General features: G+C 40.4%; 1 protein-coding gene and 1 long non-coding RNA gene across 13 annotated transcripts in view; one reads left to right on the forward strand and one right to left on the reverse strand.

Moving 5' to 3' along the window:
- Window positions 1-2,323: 2,323 nt before the first annotated feature.
- Window positions 2,324-19,770, reverse strand: LOC112426384 (uncharacterized). Of its 2 annotated transcripts, XR_011608161.1 has the most exons (6): window positions 18,706-19,770; window positions 16,813-16,902; window positions 14,000-14,141; window positions 9,743-9,822; window positions 9,122-9,181; window positions 2,324-3,181 (listed from the first exon to the last, which is right to left on the reverse strand). It is a non-coding gene; the product is annotated as an uncharacterized lncRNA (long non-coding RNA). The 2 variants fall into 2 exon arrangements; XR_003017684.2 differs by lacking the exon at window positions 9,743-9,822.
- A 109-nt stretch (window positions 19,771-19,879) lies between these two features.
- The window catches only part of LOC105479944 (zinc finger protein 438), a 179,878-nt gene continuing 175,773 nt past the window's right edge, over window positions 19,880-23,984 (forward strand). For 3 of the 11 annotated variants that reach the window (XM_071070275.1, XM_011738303.2, XM_011738308.3), the window contains exon 1: window positions 20,335-20,437. The gene's annotated coding sequence lies outside the window, so the exon portion shown is untranslated. The other 8 variants (XM_011738302.3, XM_071070274.1, XM_071070271.1 and 5 more) reach the window with 7 other exon arrangements.

Below are 23,984 nucleotides of genomic sequence, written 5' to 3' on the forward strand. Positions count from 1 at the left end.
TTTAGATTAAATTCTCTCTGCTAAAATAACTGGTGTAGCTTCTGCTTCCTGACTGACCCTTAACTAATACATTAGGTATTCCAACCTATTTCCTGATTTTAACAATAGTTGCTCTAGGTATTTGCCTTTTAATATTACGGTTGCTGGTTTTGAGTTTTTGGCTAATCACTGTTGAAGTTTATCAAATGTGTTTCTTGTGTATATTTATAAATACATATATTTTCCTCCCTTAATAGTTAATATAATAAACTAGATCCATCTCATAATGTTGACTCATCCTTATATTCCTGGAATTCATAACTAATAAATAGTATAACACATATGTAGTACTTACTACGTATGTCCTAAAACTGTATACACACATACGTATACATATTCCCTTAATAAACCTATATAGGTTTATACAGTTTATAAATATAGTTATAAATACAGTTTACAAATACTTACAATTAATGTTAATGTTGCCAAATTTGCATTACCAAATATTTATTTAGAACTTATATTCATAACTAAAATTGAACTATACTTAGAATTTTCTATCTTGTACTGTTATTATTACTTGTTTTCTACCTATCTGATCTCTCTGTTGAATTGAAAGATCATTAAAAGTCAATGCCTTACTGATATTTTTCTCTTACAAAGTCTATATTATAGTATCTTGCACAGAGCACATGATTGATATACATGTTGAATGAATAAACACAGGTAATAGATCTGAAAGTAAGCATTTTTAACAAATTAGCATTTATTCTGTAATATAAAATTCTAATTTCATACATTAAAAGTATTTGTAAGGAATAAAAATACTTAACAATAGATAAATTTGGTGTTTAACTAGGTTTTTCTGGGCATATGTGTTCATTTCAGAACTCGAAAATCTTTAAAGTTAATGCAGATCCTGTTTCTTTAAATGTCTCTTCACAGAATTTTAAAAATTCTCCATTTAGTTAACAGCAATAATTGCTTTTGTACACTTAAGAGTTACTGTATTATGTTTTATGACACAGATTATATCAAAATTAGTTCTTTTTCCAGAAGATTAAAGAAAAATTAATAGAAGATATGCATCAAGGATTCTTAACGTATAAAACCATTTTCAACAGAATGCTTTTTATTTAAGTCAAAATTGGATTTCCATGGTTTGGGGCTTGAGGGTTTCTAAGGTTTTGCTCCTGCAGATTCATGACTTGTACTGGACATCAAAGGTAATCATGTTACCCCTTCAAGACACTAGCTAAAGGAATTGGCAACTACTTACAATTTAGCTTTGCTTGAGTCTTTCTCTTCAAAGTAGCTATCAATAGGTCTTTGTAATTATGTTTAAGGACAAGATATGTCCTTATTTATTTAAGTGTGTTTTAAAAATTGTATTTTAAGGACCTTCTGTGAACACAGCACAATACTGGGAGACAAATAAGAAAAGTAAAAATGTATCCTCTATTACCAAGGATCTTACAATACAAGGGAGACACCATATGCAAACCCAAATTTCATATTAGAAACAACAGTATAGGACAAGAATTTTTTTCAGTCCCAATAATACTAAAATGAAAAATCCATCAAAATGGAAGGAATAGAGTGCTTACGGGGAACACTGAAGGTGTTTTTTTTTTTTTTTCTATTTGTTTTTTGTAGTATTTTGTAGTTGCTTTAATTCCAGGTTCTAATTTCATGTGATTGGGGAGGTAATAACTGACCATTTATGATCATGATAACAAAGAACATTTTTCTCATGTCCTCAGGCATGTCTGGAAGCAGTAATGTAAACAACAATAATGGGAATTATTTTATTCATTTTGAAAATAAAAATGTAAATATTTGTTTTTATACTTCCTTACAGCCCTAAGGTTTATAACTGTAATTTTTACTATAAAGAAAGATTACTATGTATCCTTATTACTGAAAGACAGTAGTTTTACAAAGCCCAGGCTGAAATTATTTGAGAAAATATTATTTTTGAATTTATTATATATCCTAAAAGTGACACAAAATATATTTTATCAGTTCATTTCAGTTTATGTACCTCAACCTATGTGGTTTCAATGTGTGTGTATGTATCATACATCTCATGATGGCAAAAATCTACACAAAGTTCTGAAAACCATAAAACCATGCAATTTTAATGAAACTCATCTAAACTTTAGAAGTATGTGAGGATATAGAACTATAGTTTGATTATATTAGGTATAGTTTATATTACTATCCTTTTTTTTTTTTGAGATGGGGTCTTGCTGTCACCCAGGCTGGAGTGCAATGGCATGATCTCAGCTCACTGCAACCTCCGCCTCCTGGGTTCAAGCAATTCTCCTGCCATAGCCTCCCAAGTAGCTGGGACTATAGGCATGCGCCACCATGCCCAGCTAATTTTTGTGTGTGTGTATTTTTAAAATAGACGGGGTTTCACCATGTTGGCCAGGCTGATCTTGAGCTCCTGACCTCAAGTGATCCCCCGGCTCATCCTCCCAAAGTGCTGGGATTACAGGCATGAGCGACCATGCCAGGCCTACTATCCAATATTTTTAATCCAAGTTTTTACTTTTCTTCTCTATATAGATCCTTCTTATCATTGGTTTTCTTGGATGATGATTTAATGACAAGGAAAAAAGAAATACATATAGTTGGCAGGTTGTTAAGTGACACAAACATCTATTTCAGGGAATTAAAATGGCAACTTGGGGGAATTTTGTTTTCTTTTTCATTAGGTTTATTAAGAAATATAAGTTTTATCATTTACATTGATTATGTTATTTAAAAATACTAGAGTTGGCAATTTAAAAATCCACACAATTGACTTAAAGAAGATGTTTGCAAGGAAAAAAAGAGAGAAAACCCAAATAAACAAAATAGAAACAAAAAAAGAGACATTACAACTAGTTATCACAGAAATACAAAAGATCGGCCAGGCACAGTGGCTCATACCTGTAATCCCAGCACTTTGGGAGGCCGAGCCTGGTGGATCATGAGGTCAGGAGTTCAAGACCAGCTTGGCCAACATAGTGAAACCCTGTCTCTACTAAAAATACAAAAAAGAAAAAAAAAAAATCCAAGTGTGGTGGCAGGCTTCTGTAGTCCCAGCTGCTTGGGAGACTGAGGCAGGAGAATGGCCTGAACCCAGGAGGCGGAGGTTACAGTGAGCAGACATTGTGCCATTGCACTCCAGCCTCGGTGACACAGTGAGACTCTGTCTCAAAGAAAAAAAAAAGAAAGAAATACAAAAGATCATTAGAGACTATTAGGAACAACCATGTGCTAACAAACTGGAAAACCTAAAGGAAATGGATACATTCCTGGATGTATACAACTTACCAAAATTGAATGAGGAAGAAATAGAAAACCTGAGCAGATTGATAACAAGTAATGAGATTGAACCAGTGATTAAAAAGGAAAGTCCAGGATCAACGGCCGCATTGCTGAATTGTACCAAGTTTATAAAGAAGAGCTAACCTCAATTCTCCTAAAACTATTTCAAAAAAACTGAAGGGCCAGGCATGGTGGCTCAGGCCTATAATCCCAGCAGTTTGGGAGGCCGAGGTGGGCAATCACAAGGTCAAGAGATCAAGACCATCCTGGCCAACATGGTGAAACCCCATCTCCACTAAAAATACAAAAATTAGTTGGGCATGGTGGTGCACGCCTGTAGTCCCAGCTACTTGGGAGGCTGAGGCAGGAGAATCACTTGAACCTGGGAGGTGGAGGTTGCAGTGAGCCGAGATTGCGCCACTGCACTCCAGCCTGGCGACAGAGTGAGGAGGAAATTCTCCCTAACTCATTCTCTGAAGCCAATATTACCCTGATACCAAAACCAGACAAGGGCACAACAATAAAAGAAAACTGCAGGCCAATGTCCCGATTAAAGATAGATGCAAAAATCCTCAAGAAAATACTAGCAAACTGAATCCAACAGTACATCAAAAAGAAAACACACCATGATCAAGTGGGATTTATCCAGGGATGCAAGGATACTTCAACATACACAAATTGGTAAACATGATGCATCATGTCAACAGAATGAAGGACAAAAACCACATGATCCTCAGTAGATGCAGCAAAAGCATTTGATAACATTCAACATCCCTTCATGATAAAAACTCTCAACAAATTAGGAATAAAAGAAACATACCTCAATTTAATAAAGGCCATATATGACAAACTCTTAGCTAACAACATACTGAATGGGGAAAAGCTGAAAGTCTTTCCTCTGAGAACTGAAACAAGACAAGGACAACCACTTTAACCACTCCTATTAAACACAGCAAGAAAGTCTCACCAGAACAATCAAGCAAGAAAAAAAAAAAAAAAAAAAAAGACAAAAAGGCATCCAAACCAGAAAAGAAGTCAAATTTTCCCTCTTTGCAGATGACACAATCTTTTATTTAGAAAAACCTAAATACTCTACCAAAAAAAGTCTTAGGTCTCTCTAATAAACAAATTCAGTAAAGTTGAAGCACACAAAATCAACATCCAAAAATCAATAGTATTTCTACACACTAATAACAAACTATATGAAAAAGAAATTAAGAAGGATTCCATTTACAATAGCTACAAAAATAATAAAATGCCTAGAAATAAATTTAACTAAAGAGGTGAAAAAACTTTACAATGGAAACTACAAAACACTGATGAAAGAAACCGAAGAGGATGCAAACAAATGAAAAGCCATCCTGCGCTCATTGGTCAGAAGAATCAATATTGTTAAAATGGCCAAACTATCAAAAGCAATCTATAGATTCAATGGAATCTTTATCAAAATTCCAATGTAATTTTTCACAGAATTAGGAAAAACAACCCTAAAATTTGTATGGAACCAAAAAAGAGCATAAATAGCCAAAGCATTATGCTACCTCACTTCAAAATCACTTCTCTCTCTCTCTCTTTCTCTCTCTCTCTCTATATATATTTTATATATTTTATATATATATATTTTATATATTTTATATATATATATATATATTTTTTTTTTTAGACAGAGATTTGCTCTTGTTGCTTGGGCTGGAGTGCAATGGCACAATCTCAGCTCGCTGTAACCTCTGCCTCCCAGGTTCAAGCGATTCTCCTGCCTCAGCCTCCCAAGTAGCTGGGATTACAGGCACGCATCACCATGCCCAGCTAATTTTGTATTTTTCTAGTAGAGACAGGGTTTCACCAGGTTGGTCAGGCTGGTCTCAAACTCCTGACCTCAAGTGATCCACCCACCTCGGCCTCCCAAAGAGCTGGGATTACAGGCATGAGCCACCGTGCCTAGCCCAAAACATATTTCAAGGCTATAGTAACCAAAACTGCATAGTACTCACATAAAAAACAGACACACAGACAAATGGAACAGAAGAGACAATCCAGAAATAAATCTACATATTTACAGTCAATTGATTTTCAACAAAGGTGCCAGAATGTACTTTGGGGAAAGGACACCTTTTTCAATAAATGGTGCTGGGAAAATTGGATATCTACATGTAGAAGAATGAAACTAGACCTGTATTTCTCACCATATACAGAAATCATTTCAAGATGGGTTAAAAACCTAAACGTAAGACCTGAAACGATAAAACTATTAGAAGAAAACATAGGGTAAACACACTAGGACATTGGTCTAGGCAAAGATTTCATGGCTAACACCTCAAAAGCACAGGCAACAAAACTAAAAATCAGCAAATTAAACTACATAAAACTAAAAAGCTTTTATACAGCAAAGGAAACAATCAGCAGAGTAAAGAAACAACCTGCAAAATCGGAGAAAATATTTGCATATTTCTCCCTATTCATCTGCACTATTCATCTGACAAGGGACTAATGTCCAGAATATACAAAGTACTCAAACTGAACAGCAGGAAAAAAACAAATAATACCATTTAAAAATGGGCTAAGGACAAGAATAGACATTTCTCAAAAGGAGAAATACAAATGGCCAACGGGTTTGTGAAAAAATGTTCAATATCACTAATCATCAGGGAAATACAAATCAAAACCACAGTGAGGTATCATCTTACCCCAGTTAGAATGGCTATCATCGAAAAAACAGAAAATAACAGACGCTGGCAAGGATATATAGAATAGGGAGCTCAGACACTGTTGATGGGAATGTAAATTAGTCCAGCCATTATGGAAAACAGTACAGAGACTTTTCAAAAACAAACGAAAAAATGGAACTACCATAAGATCTAACAATACCACTACTGGGTATTTATACAAAGGAAAGGAAGTCAGTATATCAAAGGGATACCTGCACCCCCATATTTATTGCAGCACTGTTCACAATAGCAAAAAATATAGAATCAACCGAAGTGTTCATCAACAGATGAATGGGTAAATAAAATGGAATACTATTCACACAATGGAATACTAGTCAGCCATAAAAAATGAAATTCTGTCATTTGCAGCAACAGGGATGGAACCGGAGGTCATTATATTAAGTGAAATATAAGCCAGGCACAGAAAGACAAACATCACATGTTCTCACTCATATGTGGAAGCTAAAACAGTTAATCTCATGGAGGTGGAGAGTAAAATGATAGTTACCAGAGGCTGGGAAGGGTGTGGGGTGGGAGGGATGAAGAGAGGTTGGTTAATGGGTATGAACATACAGTTAGATAGAAGGAATAAGTTCTGATGTTACATAGCAGAGTCTAATGGCTATAGTTAACAACAATGTATTGCGTATTTCAAAACAGCTAGAAGAGAGGGCTTGAAATGTTACCAACACAAAGAAATAACATACTGGAGATGAGGTATACCCTAAACACCCTGACTGGATAATCACATATTCTATGCATGTAACAAAATATCACCTGTCCCGTAAGTATATACAAATATTATGTATCAAGAAAAAATTAATTAAAAAAAGAAAAAGAAGAAGTTTGTTCAAAGTCGTCTTTTTTTTTTTTTTTTTTGAGACAGAGTCTGTTGCTCTGTTGCCCAGGCTGGAGTGCAGTGGCTCGATCTCCGCTCACTGCAAGCTCCGCCTCCCAGGTTCACTTCAGTCTCCTGCCTCAGCCTCCCGAGTAGCTGGGACTACAGGCACCCACCACCACGCCTGGCTAATTTTTGTTTTTTTGTATTTTTAGTAGAGACGGGGTTTCACCATGTTAGCCAGGATGGTCTCAATCTCCTGACTTCGTGATCCGCCTGCCTCAGCCTCCCAAAGTGCTGGGATTACAGGCGTGAGCCACGGTGCCCGGCCTGTTCAAAGTTTTCTTACTAGCTCTCTGGAATGCCAACCAAAGGATGAAAACGTAAAACACATATTTATTGTTAATAATGTGTTAAAAAACCCCTTTATTGTATGGCTTAGGGACTGTTCAGTTTTCTCTACAGTTTGTTATTTTTTTGTTTTTAAAATTTACTAGTTTGACTTTTTGTTGGTTGTTCAAAAAATGCTATTTTTGCATACAAAAAATGTATAGATGAAAGGAAGAAAATTATATCAAAAAATAACAAAAAATTACTTAGGACACTTTCCTAGTTTTAAAATGGAAGTTGATACTTTTGAGTTGTCAAGGTTTTTTTTTCGTTTTGTGTGTTTTTATCAAAATTTCAGATTTAATGAGAACTACTGAAATTTGAAGATGGTCCTGAATGGAAAAAGATGGAAGACAAAGGTGAAATCAACTAATGGAGAAACTTTAGAAAATGTCGCAGTTCCACAACAACATCTTTCCTGTTTTTGAAAATGAGTCTTTGCAGGTGTGTTTCCTATCTTGCTTTCCTGCTCAAGAAGAATGTTTATCATTTTCTGAATTTACCAGCAATTGGTGTGTGCTGAGAGCTCATTTATTACAAAATGTCGCTAACTCACTCCTGTCCTCTTAAATTTAAAACAGCTGCTACCCACTGCCAGAATCTAAATCTTCACAGACAGATTTCCAGACTCTCTGTATGCCTGTATTACATTTTTGTTAATAATAATCTCTGTCCATCAAGGTGACAAGGGGACATTGTGCTTCTGCACACATATTTTCTCTGTCCATATATAAAAAAACTAAAGCTTTCATTTTGTTAATATAAACCCATGATTTAATGTTTTTTAAAAAAACCACTGATTGTTGGTGCCATTTGAGGCACTACAGTTTAGTTCTGCTTCAAGAATCATCACTTCCAACATTGCTCCCTTTCCATGGAGTTATATTTTCTTAATATTATCTCTGAATTAGAATAGCTCATTTACTGAGTGAAAGTTGCAGAGGGATCCCAACTAAATGTTAAAAGACAGCAGGCCAGGTGCAGTGGTTCACAGCTGTAATCCCAGCACTTTGGGAGGCCAAGGCAGGTGGATCACGAGGTTAAGAGATTGAGACCATCCTGGCCAACATGCTGAAACCTCGTCTCTACTAAAAATACAAAAAATTAGCCGGGGCATGGTGGCGGGCGCCTCTAGTCCCAGCTACTTGGGAGGCTGAGGCAGGAAAATCACTTGAACCCGGGAGGTGGAGGTTGCAGTGAGCCGAGATGGAGCCACTGCACTCCAGCCTGGCGACAGAGCAAGACTCCATCTCAAAACAAAACAAAAAACAAAACAAGAAAAGACAGTGAATTTGGAAAAAGAAACTTATTCTGTAATTTTAAATTGGATTGTAATTTTGTTTTTCAGATTAAATTTCCACAATTTAGAATTTACAATCTTGTCAATATTCATTTGTAAAGAAACTACAATTTTCAACTTTTTCAATGACCACTTCGCTGTCTTAAAATATACGAAAATATGGGCCAGACACGGTGGCTCAAGCTTGTAATCCCAACACTTTGGGAGGCCGAGACGGGTGGATCACGAGGTCAGGAGATTGAGACCATCGCGGCTAACACAGGGAAACCCCATCTCTACTAAAAATACAAAAACTTAGCCGTGCCTGGTGGCAGGTGCCTGTAGTCCTAGCTACTCGGGAGGCTGAGGCAGGAGAATGGCGTGAACCCGGGAAGCGGAGCTTGCAGTGAGCCAAGATCGTGCCACTGTACTCCAGCCTGGGCGACAGAGCAAGATTCCGTCTCAAAAAAAAAAAAAAAAAAAAAAAAAAGAAGAAGAAGAAAGAAAAAATAGATATATATGAAAATATTAATTTTGACATAATCATAAATTCTTGGATTTTCAAAGATATCATTTTCATTTTACTTTGTTTTTACATTGTTACCTTACCAGAAAGAAATGATTTTGTTTCTTCCCATTAGATTTTCTTCTGGAACAACTGTTCAATTTCTATAAAGAGAGAGTAATGTTTTGAAAGATGCTAAAGATTACAATGTTCATGCATAAGATAAATCACTGAGACAGTAAAAGATTCAAAAGGTACTTCATGTTCTACCACAGTGAAATTCAAATCATTCTCCTCCACAGTGAATTCATGGTTTCATGCAAGATAAGATCTCATCCTGTTAAGAACCTTATCTTTGAAGAAAAAAGAACATAATTTCTCAAGGGAACTCCAGTATCATAATTCACAAAATCAAAGATATTAATATACACATCTTTTATTTTAAAATAGTCATCCAAGGCTTTGGAACCTAAAGTATGGATGGTAAATTGTAATACTGCATAATAAAATAAATATGGAGAAGTGAAAAAATAACTAATTATTTAAAAGTTTTCATTCAGATGAATAAAATTAAAATGCCCAGTAATCCTTAATTAATACATTTAGAATCCCTTCCTTAGTGATGAGAATTAACTCTGCAATTTAATTTGACACTTTACAGTGTGAAAAAGAAAGATAAAAAAATAAGCCTCTTGGGAATGGAAAGAAAATTTCCAGTCTCTCACCAGCCAATCCAATTTAATCAGGTCTTTCTCTTCTTTTTTCTGAAATCGTTCGTGTTTCCACACCCAGCCCTTTTCATTCCCTGTGTTTTATAAACAGAACTAGCTTTAAAGATCTGGGGTTTGGATCTTATTTTGTCTTGAAATGTACACTTACATTTGCTGCTGGTCAACATGGTAGTCCATCATCTCAAAGATTTTTAAAAAATAGGCTCTAAAAGAAGATACATGGTATTCTAGATATAAGATACCAGGAACCAAGTATGGCACAAATTTCCAAATGTTTAATACTTTTAACAGTGTCCAGCTTATCTTGGTGTTTATTCATTCATTATTCATGCATTTATTCATTCATTCACCAAAAATACATTGAGAATCTATAATGCACAGAAGAGAGCATAGGGCCGAGGATATTAACTCCACCTAGAGGCACCCATGGCTTAGTAGGAGTGTCAGGTATGTAAACAAACAAGTTTCAGTTTTAGACGGTATTACAAATTATTATATAAAGAGTTGTATGGTGCTATAGGGAAAAATGAGAAGACTTCCCAGAGCAGGTGACATCTGATTCAAGGCTTTAAGAAAGAAGAGAAGGATAAGCAGAAGGTGGAAAATTTATCCTTGACAGACAGAAGATCATATGCAAAGAAATGGGGATCAGGGATTTGGGGGATGCAGATATCTGAGGTTGCCTGAAGGACAGAGTCAGTGGTGACAGAGGAAGCTGAGGAGAGAGAGAGGAGGATTGGAGCCAAACTTTCTGTGCCAAATTAAGGACTTAATACCTTAGTCTGTTCACAAAGGGTTTTAGGCAGAGAAATGACATAATCAGCTTTAAGATTATAGTAGATCAGACTCCCTAAGAAATGGTCTCTGAAACTCTGTGATTTGCATGCAGGAATTCATACAGGGAATAATTTGGGGGACAACACCTGTAAGGAAGCGAAGAGAAGCAGGGAGGGAAGAAGGAACACTGGGCTGTCATGCAATATATGGGGTTTTTTTTTTTTTTTCCTGGTTCCCATTCCCCTTCCTTGGGGTTGTACACAAACCCATAAACAATGGGGAAGAGCCTCTGGTCTTTGGTGCTGGTGGCTGCCATGCCTGATCATCCTAGCCCATGGGCCCATGTAGTCCATTCACAGATGTGAAGCCTCATGCCTCTGGGTCAGATCTGGCCTCAGGATTGTCTGTCCAGAAACCTAACCTAACCTTTCTCAGGTCCATCTTTCCTGGGCACACATACTTCTTATGGTCCTGTGTACAACTGAGTCATTGATAAAACCTGCAGTGTGTGAACCCACTGGTAACGCTTCCTTTTTTTGAGACAAGGTCTCACTCTGTCACTAATTTTTAACGAATTATTTTTCTAGAGAGGAGGTCTGGCTACATCGCCTATGCTGGTCTCCAACTCCTGGCCTCAAGTGATCCTCCTACCTTAGCCTTCCAGTGTGCTGGGATTACAGGCATGAGCCACTGCACTCACACATGCAATGGTTCCTGAAGTATGGATCCTGGACCAATAGCAACACCTGAGAAATGCTTTTCATTTTAAAGTCTGTGAGGTAGCCCTAATTTACTGTTTTTAAACGTAGAACCTCCACCTCCTGGGCTTAAGCAATTCTCCTGTCTCAGCCTCCTGAGTAGCTGGGATAACAGGCACATGCCATCATATCTGGCTAATTTTTATATTTTGAGTAGAGATGGGGGTTTCACCATGTTGGCCAGGCTGGTCTTGAACTCCTGACCTCAAATGATCCACCAGCCTCAGCCTCCCAAAGTCCTAGGATTACGGGCGTGAGCCACACACCTAGCCTAAACTCTACTAAAAGTAAGTTTCTAGTTAATTTGTAAGTGAAATTACCAATCTAATCTCTCAAGCAGCTGAGAAAGGATTCTTGGAACGGGTAGAATTGAAGGAGTTCAAGCGCAGAATCTTCTGGCCCTTCTCCTTCCTACAGGCTGGGGGATCACCAGGGCTAGGCTGAAATCCTGGTGACTTTGGGAATGTAGGTCATGTATGACCAAGCAACGGGATGGAAGGAGCCTGAGGCCCAGGTCTCACCCTGGGCAAACTGATCCTGGACCACCTACATCCAGACATTCTTAAATAAAATAAACTTGAATCTTGTTTAAGCCTGTTATCTTGTTGTTCGCTCATTCACTAACAAGTTATCCCAACTAACATTGATAATATCAATAGTAGTGCCAATTGTATGACTAGACAAGAGACTCTCACCATAATAATAGATTAGATACCCACATTCTATGCAGCCTTGGAGTTTAGTTTTAAATGTAATCAAAAAGTGACTGCTATTACTATTTGTGGTATAGAATAACACATGAATGTGATAGTTAACAGTCACCTCCCTTCTCTCATGTGTTATGTGAGAAGAGAGGGGCCCAGGAAAAGAAACATACAGGACTCTTAGCTATGTAAGACTGTGTGTTCTGTGAGTGCCATCAACATAACATTATACATGCAGGGCCACATTGGAAACACAATTTCCTATTTTACACTTCAATTTTTATTAAGTATTTTTCTCTATTGTTTAAAAATCAAAAGTTGACACCTTAACCGATAATTCCTAATGCACAAAAACTTCCTTCTCCAGAAGATAGATATAAAAATTGTGAAAAATCTATTCATAGGGGCAAATGTAACTATTAAAAATCATGAATTTGTGTAAAACATTAATGAATTTCTGGACAAAGCTGCAGGTTTTATGATCATTCTTAAGCTGGAGGCTTAAATGATCAAGCTCTTCACTTAAGAACCATCACAAACTCAAGGGCCTTCAGGGGCCAGGTAGGTAGGTTAAATAATACCCAGGTGGGGTTATAGGAAAATGTGGAACATCTGTGCCTTTGAACTAGGCAGCCTCATTCCAATAATAAATGCCCGGAGTGAGTGGGGGACCAACACTGTCAGAGTTTCTGATTTTTCATAAAAAGCTAAAATACTTGTGATACGGTTAGGTTTTCTGTCCCTACCCAAATCTTATCTTGAATTATAATCCCTATAATCCCCATGTGTCAAGGGAGAGACCAGGTGGAGGTAATGGAATCACGGGGACAGTTTGCCTCATGCTGTTCTCCTGATAGTGAGTGAGTTCTCACGAGATCTGATGGTTTTATACAGGACTCTTCCCCCTTCGCTCAGCACTTCTTCCTGATGCTTATGAAGAACGTCCTTGTTTCCCCTTCTCCTTCCACCATGACTGTAAGTTTCCTGAGGCCTCCCCAGCCATGCTGAATTGTGAGTCAATTCAACCTACTTCCTTTGTACATTACCCAATCTCAGGCAGTTCTTTATAGCATCCTGAAAATGTACTAATACAACTTGCTTTTCAAATGTGTTCTCTTCTGATATTCATTTCAAAATTTAAAAAACACAACATGAATCAAACCAAACGCCTCTGTGAACTGAGCGCCACCTTCCACTTAAAGTCTAAATGCAATTAGACCTGAGTTTGCAAAATCAGATTTTAAAATTTTACTTTAATTTGTCCTTCATATAACTGCCTTAATAGATTAAAAATGGCCTGAACCAAACATGAAGGATGGAAAATAAATGACAATTTGTCAAGCATAGAAGGAACATGCTGAATTAATTGCCAAGGGGAGCAATCATAGGCCTTTAGAGGCAGATAGAATTAACTGGGATAAACTTCAGAGAAGTTGTGACTTCGTCTTCATTGGCCATTAGGGTCTTGGTACCGACTCTTGACTCCTAGGTTCTACCCACCTGTCACTCCATTGCGTGGATGACCTTCCTTCTTTAACTGGATTAAAGAAATTTGTAAAATTCCTTTTTTGGTGCCAGAAATTGTGCTTGGTATTAAGGACACAAAGTTGAGTAAATTGGTGTCTGTCCTCAAAGGATTCATAGCTGAGCGGGGGCAAAAGAAGCTTAAACAATTATAATATGTGTTATTCAATCTAAGGTGCCACCGATTATAAGAAACCATTATTTTTTGTACCTCCTAAAATTAAACTATGATATTCTTCAATTTTAAGATGAATTCTAATTTTAGAGATATTTCAATGTTAAAAAAATAAGTGTGTTTAAATGAATAGATACTGTATGTGTTATAGGAGAAGTTGTGTTGAAGAACAGGGAGAAGAAATGATCTGACCATCTGGGCAAAGCAGGGAGATACAGTAAAGTTTGTAAGGGGGAGTCAGATTACTTTAAGCAATGTAATTATCTTAGTATGCTTGGGCTGAGGCTTAAACAATGGAAATTTGTTTTCTTACAGTTCTAGAGGCTGAAAACTTCAATATCAATCAAGATCTTGCAGATTTGGTTCCTTGCTGAAGGCCTTCTTCCTGGCTTGCAGATGAGTGCCTTCTCACTGTGTCCTCACATTGTGGCGAGAGAGAACTCTGCTTCCTCTTTCTATTATAAGAACACCAGTCCTATTGGATTAGGGCCTCATCCTTATGACCTTATTTAATCTTACCTCCTTAGTTCATTTGTCTTACTATAATAAAATACCACAGGTAATTTATAAAAAACAAATTTATTTAGACATAGTTCTGGAGGCTGGAAAGTCTAAGATCAAGGCAGCAGCAGACCGGCTTGTCTGGTGAGGGCTGCTCTCTGCTTCCAAGATGGTGCCATGATGTTGCATCCTCCAGAGGGGAGACATACTATCCTCACATGGCAGACAAGAAGGGATGAACTCCCTCTATCATGCCTTTTGATAAACCACCTAACCCCATTCACAAGGGCTCCACCCTCATGACTTAATCATCTCCTAAAGGCGGCTCCTCTTAATGCTATTACATTGGTGATTAAGTTTCAACACCAATTTGTGAGGGGACACCAATATCTAAAGCATAGGACCTTCTAAAATCTCTATCTCCAAATACAGTCGCACTGGGAGCTAGGACTTCAATACACAAACTGGGGGGTTGGGGGCAGAAAAGACAGCATTCAGTCCATAGCAGTGACCCATGGCTAGTTGCTCAATCTCACTTTTTTCCCTCATCTGTAAAATAAGATAAAAACAGTAGCTACCTCATAGAGTTGTGAAGATTAAAATATTTCATATGGAGTGCTCTGTGATGTCTTAGATCTAGTACCTGCTTAGTTAAGGTTGGCTGTTATCAGCAGAGGTAATTAATGATAGAATTTGAACTCCAAGAATTAGTAGACCTTCTCCAAGGGCTAAGAAAGCAAGCAGATTCCAGGGAAGAACAGAATGCCTAAAGGACTGTTTCTGGAACATTCTGCCTGTCTGCTATGATGTCTTGATGTAGTTGGCGAGTTTTTTTTCCCTTGAGGAATTAATTTTTTTTTTTTTTTTTTTTTTTTTTTTTGAGACAAGGTCTCACTCTGTCACCCAGGCTGGAGTACAGTGGCATAATTATTACGGCTCACTGCAGCTTCAACCTTCCCAGGCTCAAGTGATCCTCCTGCCTCAGCCTTCCAAGTAACTGGGACCACAGGTGCACACCATCATGCCCAACTAATTTTTGTATTTTTTATAGAGATGGGGTTTGCCAGGCTGGTCTTGAACTCCTGGGCTCAAGTTATCTGCCCACCTAGGACTCTCAAAGTGCTGGGATTACAGGCATGACCACTGTGCCCGGCTGGAAATCTTTTTGATATCTTTTCTCCTGTACCTTCTTCCCTGTTCCCCAATCCCAATACACCCACAAGGACAGTTTGGTTCTTTCGGTTTTACAGTCAGAAGCATGCACCAGGCCCTGTACTCAATCAAGAACTGGGCTTCTCAGAACAAGGACACAAGTTCCTTGTCTTTCCGTTTCCCTTCTCGCTTCCCTCCACCTCTTCTTGTTGGGGACAGCCTTTGTCTAACATCCTTTGTTTAAGAGACTTAATTGCTATCCCCCAGTGCCTGTCAGTGTCTTTCAGAGGACCTCATGTAAATAAGGCTCCAGGTGGCCTGTCCTGATTTCCCAGATTTACCAGAGGGGTAACATCCTGTTAGGACATTCATCAAAGATAACATTTAGTGAGGTCCAGAGCAGTGACTCAGGCCTGTAATCCCAGCACTCTGGGAGCCTGAGGCGACAGGATTGCTTGAGGCTAGGAGTTCGAGACCAGTCTGGGCAACATAGCTAGAACCCATCTCTATGAAAAGTAAAAATAACCAGATGTGGTTGTGTGTGCCTGTAGTCCCAGCTACTCAGAAGGCTGAGGTGGGAGAATCCCTTGAGCCTAGGAGTTCAATGTTATAGTGAGCTATGGTCTTGCTATTTTACTCCACCCTGGGCAAGAGAGCAAGAGCCTATCTCAAAAAAAAATAATAATAATATTTAGTATGTCTAACTCCATTTGAGGCTTGCAGAAGTTACTGGACTTGCACTAAAGTACCCAGTTAATTAGTTAATAACAAGAGCTGGCCCTGTTCAGTGCTTTACTATGTTATGCTGCATTGCCATTCAAAATGTCTTGTCTCCTAAAGGAATTTTCTCATCAGAATTATTCCTATTGACAGTGTCCCCTTTGTAAAAAGCAACTAGCATCTTGAGTAAGAAAGCTACCCAGTCTTTGAATTTGAGTTCATCCATCCATTCACCATGCATTCATCTACACATATTAACTGATAACCTATTTGGGGTACTACATGTAGAGGATTCGAGATTAAGACTCACATTTCCCCTATTCTCACAGAGCTTACAGTCTAGCAGAAGCAATTAAAATAATTTGCAATGCAGAGAGCAAAAGCTGCTTAGGGAAGGCTTCTCAGAGTCAGTTCCTGCAAAGTAGAGACCTAAAGGATTGGGGAGAATTAGCTAAGTAAAATGATGGTGGAAGAGAGATGATAAAATGATATGAAATACTGTGCGAACTGTGTAACTGCAGACTTGTAAGACTGTTATTAAACAGACATCCCTCCAGAGCTCTCCAATTTCTCTCCCGGGTCTTCTTCCAGCAAAGTCTCTATCTCCGCTCCTTTGGCAGAATAAGCCCCCTTTTAACCTGTGTGACTCTGTTTTATAAATGGTATTTTATTGTTATTAGTATATTCTTGAGTTTGAGCTGGAGATAAGGGCCTATCTCTAATCAGGAGTGACCTGATTTTTATGTCAATTACCTGGGAAGAGATCATCAAACCAGATCCTGGGGCTTAGAGACGGATGTAAGGGGATTGCAGAATGGGATTTTGTTTCCCTTGGTCTTGATCCTGAAGGATAAATGATACATGTTAGTTAGGCAAGGGGTGGTTAAAAAAGTGTTTTTCAATTTTTGTTGATTGCGATCCATAGTATGAAATACATTTAACGTTGCAACCCAGAATATACTCATGTGGCTGAACGTTCCCCTAATTTGTGTTTTGGGAAAAAATACCCTTATTACATGTGATACGATCTGATATTTTGTATTTTGGATTCTGATCAGTGTTTTTCATATCCTTTAATGGATCACAAAATCAACTTAGTGGGTCATGATGACCACCTTAAAAAATCAAATAGAAGCAGTCATGCAAAGATGGGATGAGAAACAGCGAAGAAGATACCCATACACTGTGGTCAGTATTTTGGAGCTAAGTCCATATTTTGGACTTCCTAATCCCCTCTGTTTCTTACATAATTTGTGCCTGGTTGTATGAAACTTGAGACAGATGAGTGGTTATGGCTGTGGGTTCTGAAGTATGAAGTCTGGAATCTTGACTGTGTTACTCAACAGCTGTGTGACATGGGCACTTGACCTACTTACCTTGTGTTTAAAATGGGGATAACAACAGTTCTTATCTAGTTGCAAGAATTCAAGGAAATAATGCAGTGCTTGGCACAGAATCAACATTCAGGAAATATTAGCAATTATATTTCTTTCACTTTTATTTTCCCCAAATATTAAGTACTCTGTTTTGTCTTAATTCAGCTTTTCCTAGCTTGCTAAGTAGGACCAAGGGAAGAGATGTGTGTATTGACATAGAGGGCTCTGGAAGCCAGATTGCTACAGGCAGCAGATATCAAAGAGAAAGAATCACAAGGGGAAACTGAAAGCCCAAGGGTCATAGCGGAGGGCCTCAGTCCTTCCAGTGCTAAACCTCCAAGGTCCGAGGTTTTATTTTCTTAAAGAAAGCAGTTCCTCTCTTTAATAACGACACTTTTGGCCCTAGCTTCTCGCTTCCTGTCTAGGTCAAATTCCAGTTTGTTATAGAAACTTGACTGAACGTGAGTGTGTATTTTCCCACAAATTTCTACTTGACATTCCTTGAGGTTGTGATCCTTGCTTGGGTACCTTTACTGTTGGCTATCTTCTGTTCACTGCGTTTACTTTTTTCCTGCATCTGGCAAAACAACGTTTTTTGTTTTTTTTTTTTAATACCTGGGATTTCAAGAGAAAGTATATTGAACAATACGATGAGAAGACTATATTCTACAATGCCATCTTTCAGAGGGAAAAGTATTCTATAGGAAAAACATTTAATACATTTGGTGTATGCTTCTTACCTATTTCCACTCCAAAAAATAACAGATGACATGTACCTGTGAAATACTCCCATAAGGTATACCTAGCAACTCAAAAAAATTACGATTTTTAGAAATGATATATATAAAACATTTTGTAAGCATGTAAACTATGAAATTAACAATTTAAAGGTTTCTCAAAATTGTTTTGCAAGGAAAAACATAAATATCACTGTTTTAAAAATATGCAGAACGTTAAAAAACGTTAATTTTTCTATACCTCTGCTCTACAGAAAAACATTGTTACAATTATGTACAGCCTTTACAAATTCCTCTTACATCATTTGATAATGATTAAAACTATTTAATATTCAGATAAAATATACAAATATTTTTTCAAATCAGAACATTTAAAAACACGTAGATTTTTCTGGAACAATAAACGTTTTTATTTTTAACCAGCTCAGATCTCGAATTAAAACCCAATATTCCCGTCATCACTCTTTCCTATAAAAATACGACAGCGTTTTCAATGAGAGTGTAAACAAACCATTGTTTCAGGTTTTACTTACAACTGGAGCTGCCTTGCAAAATCCCTGCCCTGGCCATCTGCCGTGGTTCCAAATAAGTTTACAAAAGTGAATCTTGCCATTTTCAATACTTCCTCCTTTGGGTCTATTTATTCCGAAGCCTGTTTTTCTCATTCTTTTTTTTTTTTTTTTCCCCAAGACAGATTTGTGTGAGCCACTTTTTTACCATAGCATTTGTTTTTTCTGCTTATGAGAGTGTAAGAATTTCAGAAGCCAAATGTTAATATTTTGTTGTCAGTTCTTTGAGCCTTCATTTTTTCCGTCTATTGAGCCCCCTTTTTTAACCAGAACTCTGTTTCTGAGGGCATAAAAGAGCAAAGAGGCCGGGCGCGGTGGCTCACACCTGTAATCCCAGCACTTCGGGAGGCCGAGGCGGGCGGATCACGAGGTCAAGAAATGGAGACCATCCTGGCTAACACGGTGAAACCCTGTCTTTACTAAAAAAACAAAAAATGAGCCGGGTGTGGTGGCGGGCGCCTGTAGTCTCAGCTACTCAGGAGGCTGGGGCAGGTAAATGGAGTGAACCCGGGAGACGGAGCTGGCACTGAGCCAAGATCGCGCCACTGCGCTCCAGCCTGGGCAACAAAGCGAGACCCCATCTCAAAAAAAAAAAAAAAATTAGCCGGCTGCGGTGGCGCGCGCCTGTAATCCCAGCTACCCAGGAGGCTGAGGCAGGAGAATCGCTTGAACCCGGGAGGCGGACGGTGCAATGAGTCGAGATCGCGCCACTGCACTCCAGCCTGGGAGACAGAAACACTCGTCTCAAACAAACAAAAAAGTGGGGAGCAGAGAGTGGGGCGTGGACACGGGAAGGTATCGTGAGATGACTGGATGGGGGGGCTGGAAAGTTTGTCCTGGCGAAGAAGTGAACATGTTTATCCGGATCACCGTTTGTTAAACTTAATGGAGGTGAACAGCAACCCGTGAGTAGCTTCACCCAGCCGAAACGGGAAATCCGGCAGGCCAGGCAGAAGCTGAAATCTGCAAGGAACGGGCTGGGCTGGAGGCGGCACCAGGGCAGGAGGGGTAGGTGGGGGCCCGCGGGCGCCACGAGCCGGAGCCGGAAGGGCGGGACCCAGGGGGCAGGGCCTAACCAGGCGTGGGCGGGGCCGAGTCAAGAGATGGGCGGGGTCTGGGCGGAGTCTACCGGGAGCCGCGTCGAGCCGGGGCGGAGCGAAGACCCCTGGGAGAGCTGTCTTCTAAGGGCTGAGGAACGGCCTGTACCTGATGGAGAGCAAATGGCTGTTTCCACACGTGGAGAACTTTTAACGAACACGTGAGGAAGGCGGGCAATGTCTGTGGAAAAACTACCTCACAACCCAGGCGTCCTACTCCAGCCCCCAGGGCGACAGCTTGTTTACAGTATTTCTGAAGGTCTCCGTCCCCTTTTTTCGGCCCCTCCTCCTACGCTAACCCCGGCTTCGGGCTTTGAGTGAGGCTTTGGTAGAGGAGAGGCCGCCGCAGGCGCCCCGGCCGGAGAAGCCCACTGGCATGCGGGTTCTGAGGCCTTCTGCGCCCGCGCGCGGTGTCCGCGACGGGGCGGTGCGTGGAGGTCGGGGGCGTGGAGCTCGGGGGCGTGTCTCCCGCCGCAGCGCCGTGGGCGGGGCGAGGGCGGAGCCTGGGGGGCCCAGTGGCCCGCGCCGGCTGGCCTGACCTCCCCGAACGCTGGGCCCGTGACGTCACCCCGCCGTGACGCGCACGCTGTAGGAAAACTGTAAGTTTACGAGGATTCCTGCAGCTCCTTGGGCTTGCGGGGCCTGCTGGCAGCTGGCAGCCCCGGCGGTGGTGGTGGCTGTAGGGGCGTCAGTTCCTTGGGTAGCCGCCGATTGTGACGAAGGGACAGGTGCCTGCTCAGAGTGGCAGCGCGCCCTGCTGGGCGGGAGGGATCTGGGGTGCGGGAGGCGAGGCCGCGCCCCGTGGGGCAGGGCTAGCACCTTTTCCCCTGGGGCGGGGAGCGTCCCCGAGCCTGGGAGCGAGGCCTTAGAAGGGGCGGAAAGTCCAAATGGAGAGTACCTTTTTTTCTTCTGTGATAAAGGGACTTAGATTCCTCTTCTCCCTCTCAGCCCTGGAGTTTGACACGTGAAGTCGGGGGTGGAGGATTCCTCTCAGAGACTAGGAATCCTATGTCCTGGCCGTTGGGATCTCGCAAGTGACCAAGTCGTCGTGGACACATTTATAAGATAACCACTTGCTGCCTTAGTTTTCTTTTTGTGTAAAATGGAGGTACAGCAGCCTCTGGCCTCCCTAATGGTCGTTCCCACAGCACTAGGAACACGTGAGATAACACAAGTGTGTAAATTTGCTAGGAGAAAGCTTATACACAGACACTTGGTTATTCTGAGGAATGTGGTAGCCGCTGGCCATTTGACCAGGAATCTTGTAGACGGGGAAGTTTTTCACTATTTTGCCTACCCCCGACAACCTTCCATCCATCTGATCCTATACCACACTGCAGCCTGTTGGGTGATATGAACTGTTGTCACTAAACTTGATAGAATAAGGATCCCAAGAAATAACAGGTATCGTTAGCATGGTACTCTTGACAATTACAATGCCCCCGTTGTCTGGGTTTTGCAGAGGAAGCTTTCAGTATGCTGGAACTAGCACATTATACACAACATAGACTCACTGAGTTTTAAGGATTGCTGTAAAAAATTAAAAGAATGAGAATATCCAATCATCGTATCCGACTGCTTGAATATTTTGGTCAAGGGGTAGTACATTATCGATTAGTTGTTTCTAGACTATAATGCCTCTCAAACTCCGGGACTAGTATTTGTCAGGAACTTTGAAGGGAAGAATACTGTGCACACTTCAGGGTGTATTTATACAGGAGCTCGAGAGTTCACATTTCTGTAAATTCGTTTCAGGAGTGTGATATCCTTTCATCCGGGTGGGAGGAGCCTTTGAATCAGAAAGCAGGGCTTCTAATTTTTGTTCTATTCGTTAACTAGCTTCGCATCCAAGGACAAGTCACCCAAACTTGGAACTGTGTTTTTCTTATCTAAAATGAGAGCTGATGGTATATCTGCTGCTGGTTTTTCCAGGATCGAATGAGATCACGAGTGTGTAAATGAAAGGCTTTCTAAGTGTGCTATTGTTATTAGGAGATTTGCATTGGTCGCCTAGCCTGGATAAGATGTGAGTCAGAAATCTCTAGAAATAGAGCAGTAAAGAAGACAGCCTCCAGCCTAGCAGGGCTCATGTTGCAGTGGGAAATAAACGAACAATACGTGCATAATGTAATTTCAGATAGTCCTAAGTGCAGTGAAGGGGAGGAAGAAGAGAGGAGGACAGTGGGGGAACAGGGAAAGTTGTTTTTGGTAGGATCTGTCAGGAAGAGCCATTCAAATGCAGGGACAGTTGAATCAATTGAAGTGTGAGGGAAAAAGCCTGAGGTTAGAAGGTTTCAGAGAGGAATAATAATAGCAATGAACACTTAAAAAAAGTAGAGCTTACCATATGTAAGGCACTATTGTGAACACTAAATTAGAGTTTTACAAGTCTCATGGTATAATCTAATATCTCCATTTCATAGATGAGGCAACTGACACACAGAAAGGTTAAGAATTTGCCAAAGGTTGCACAGCTAAAACGCTGTAGAGACTATTTGAACGTGGGTGGTCTGACGTCAGAGTCCAGGCTCCAGGTTACTGTAGTTTCGGCCTCACAGCAGGAACAGCACAGGACAATGCTCTGAGGTGGCCCAGACACAGCGAGAGTGTTTAGAGTACAGCAGGGAAGGGGGAAAGTGGTGGCCAATGATGGTTAAGGGCCAAGGCAGGCCGTGGGGTCCCTTGTAGGCTGTGGTGAAGTAAAGGTGTTATTCTAACTGTGGTGGAAAACCACTGGAAGGTTTGCATCAAGGGACTGGTGTCTGATTTAAGTTTTATTATATGGAGAATTAACTGTAGATTAGAGTGGGTGGGGTGGAGTGAAAATGGGGGAAAGCTGCTGTGCCCTGCGGGTGAGATGATGGTGGTTTGGGCTGGGGTAGGTGGTTGTGGAGATGATGGTCGGCGGTAGAACTGATGATGCGTTTTGAAGGTAGAGCGGACGGGATGAGCTGATGTGGAATTTGAGGAAAAGGGAGAAGTGGTGATTTCTTAGGGTTAGCCTGGAACAACTGGAAGTATAGTGGTGCTGTTTACTGAGGAAAATTACAAATTTAGTTTTGCACAAGTTCTTTTTTTTTTTTTTTTTTTTTGAGACGGAGTCTCACTCTGCTGCCCAGGCTAGAGTGCAGTGGCCGGATCTCAGCTCACTGCAAGCTCCGCCTCCCGGGTTTACGCCATTCTCCTGCCTCAGCCTCCCGAGTAGCTGGGACTACAGGCGCCCGCCACGTCGCCCGGCTAGTTTTTTGTATTTTTTTTTTTTTTAGTAGAGACGGGGTTTCACCGTGTTAGCCAGGATGGTCTCGATCTCCCGACCTCGTGATCCGCCCGTCTCGGCCTCCCAAAGTGCTGGGATTACAGGCTTGAGCCACCGCGCCCGGCCAGTTTTGCACAAGTTCTAAATGCCTGTTAGACGTAGTCATAACAACAGTGCTAGTGAAAATAGTAAGTACTATGTAAGTGTAAACCGAGTCCCAGGCAGGGTTTTAACTACTTTTACCTATATTAATTCATTTAATCATCATAAGAATTATATGTGCAAGCAACCATTATTGTCCCCATTTTACACATGAGAAAATAGAGGCAAAAAGAGGTTATAAGTGACTTGTCTGAAGTCACCCAGATTGTGAGTGATGTAGCTCGGATTCAAACCTAAGCAGTGTGGCTTTGGAGTCCATGCATTGAATCCCTGTAACCACCTCCGAGTGGACATGTTGAGTATGCATGCCTGTGAATTTGGAACTCAGGGGAAGGTCAGGGTTGCAGATACCCATTTATTTTTCTGAAGAGAAAGCCTGCTTTTATTTTTCATCTAAGCTTTGGTTGGCTGTGGGAGAAAGATTATAGGCAGTGGGACTGTGCTAACTGGTCTTTCATTATGTACCTGACTGGGTTCATGCAGCCAGTATCTGGTATTCCCCTGCCCATTCTGCCACTGTAGGTTCCATAGGGGCAAGGTCTATCTCTTTAACTTCTCTATCTCTAGTCCCTAATCCAGTGCCTGCTGTGCAGTAGATGTTAGGGATGACTTTATATGCTGGGCATTTGGTTAGGTGTTGGAAGTTCAGAGATGAATAAAACAGTTCTTTACCTAGAGGAGCAGAGTATGAGGAAAAACCTGTGGGAATAAGATTAGAGTAGACTAAA

The sequence above is a fragment of the Macaca nemestrina genome, chromosome 9 (assembly GCF_043159975.1).
Source record: "Macaca nemestrina isolate mMacNem1 chromosome 9, mMacNem.hap1, whole genome shotgun sequence".
NCBI lineage: Eukaryota > Metazoa > Chordata > Mammalia > Primates > Cercopithecidae > Macaca > Macaca nemestrina.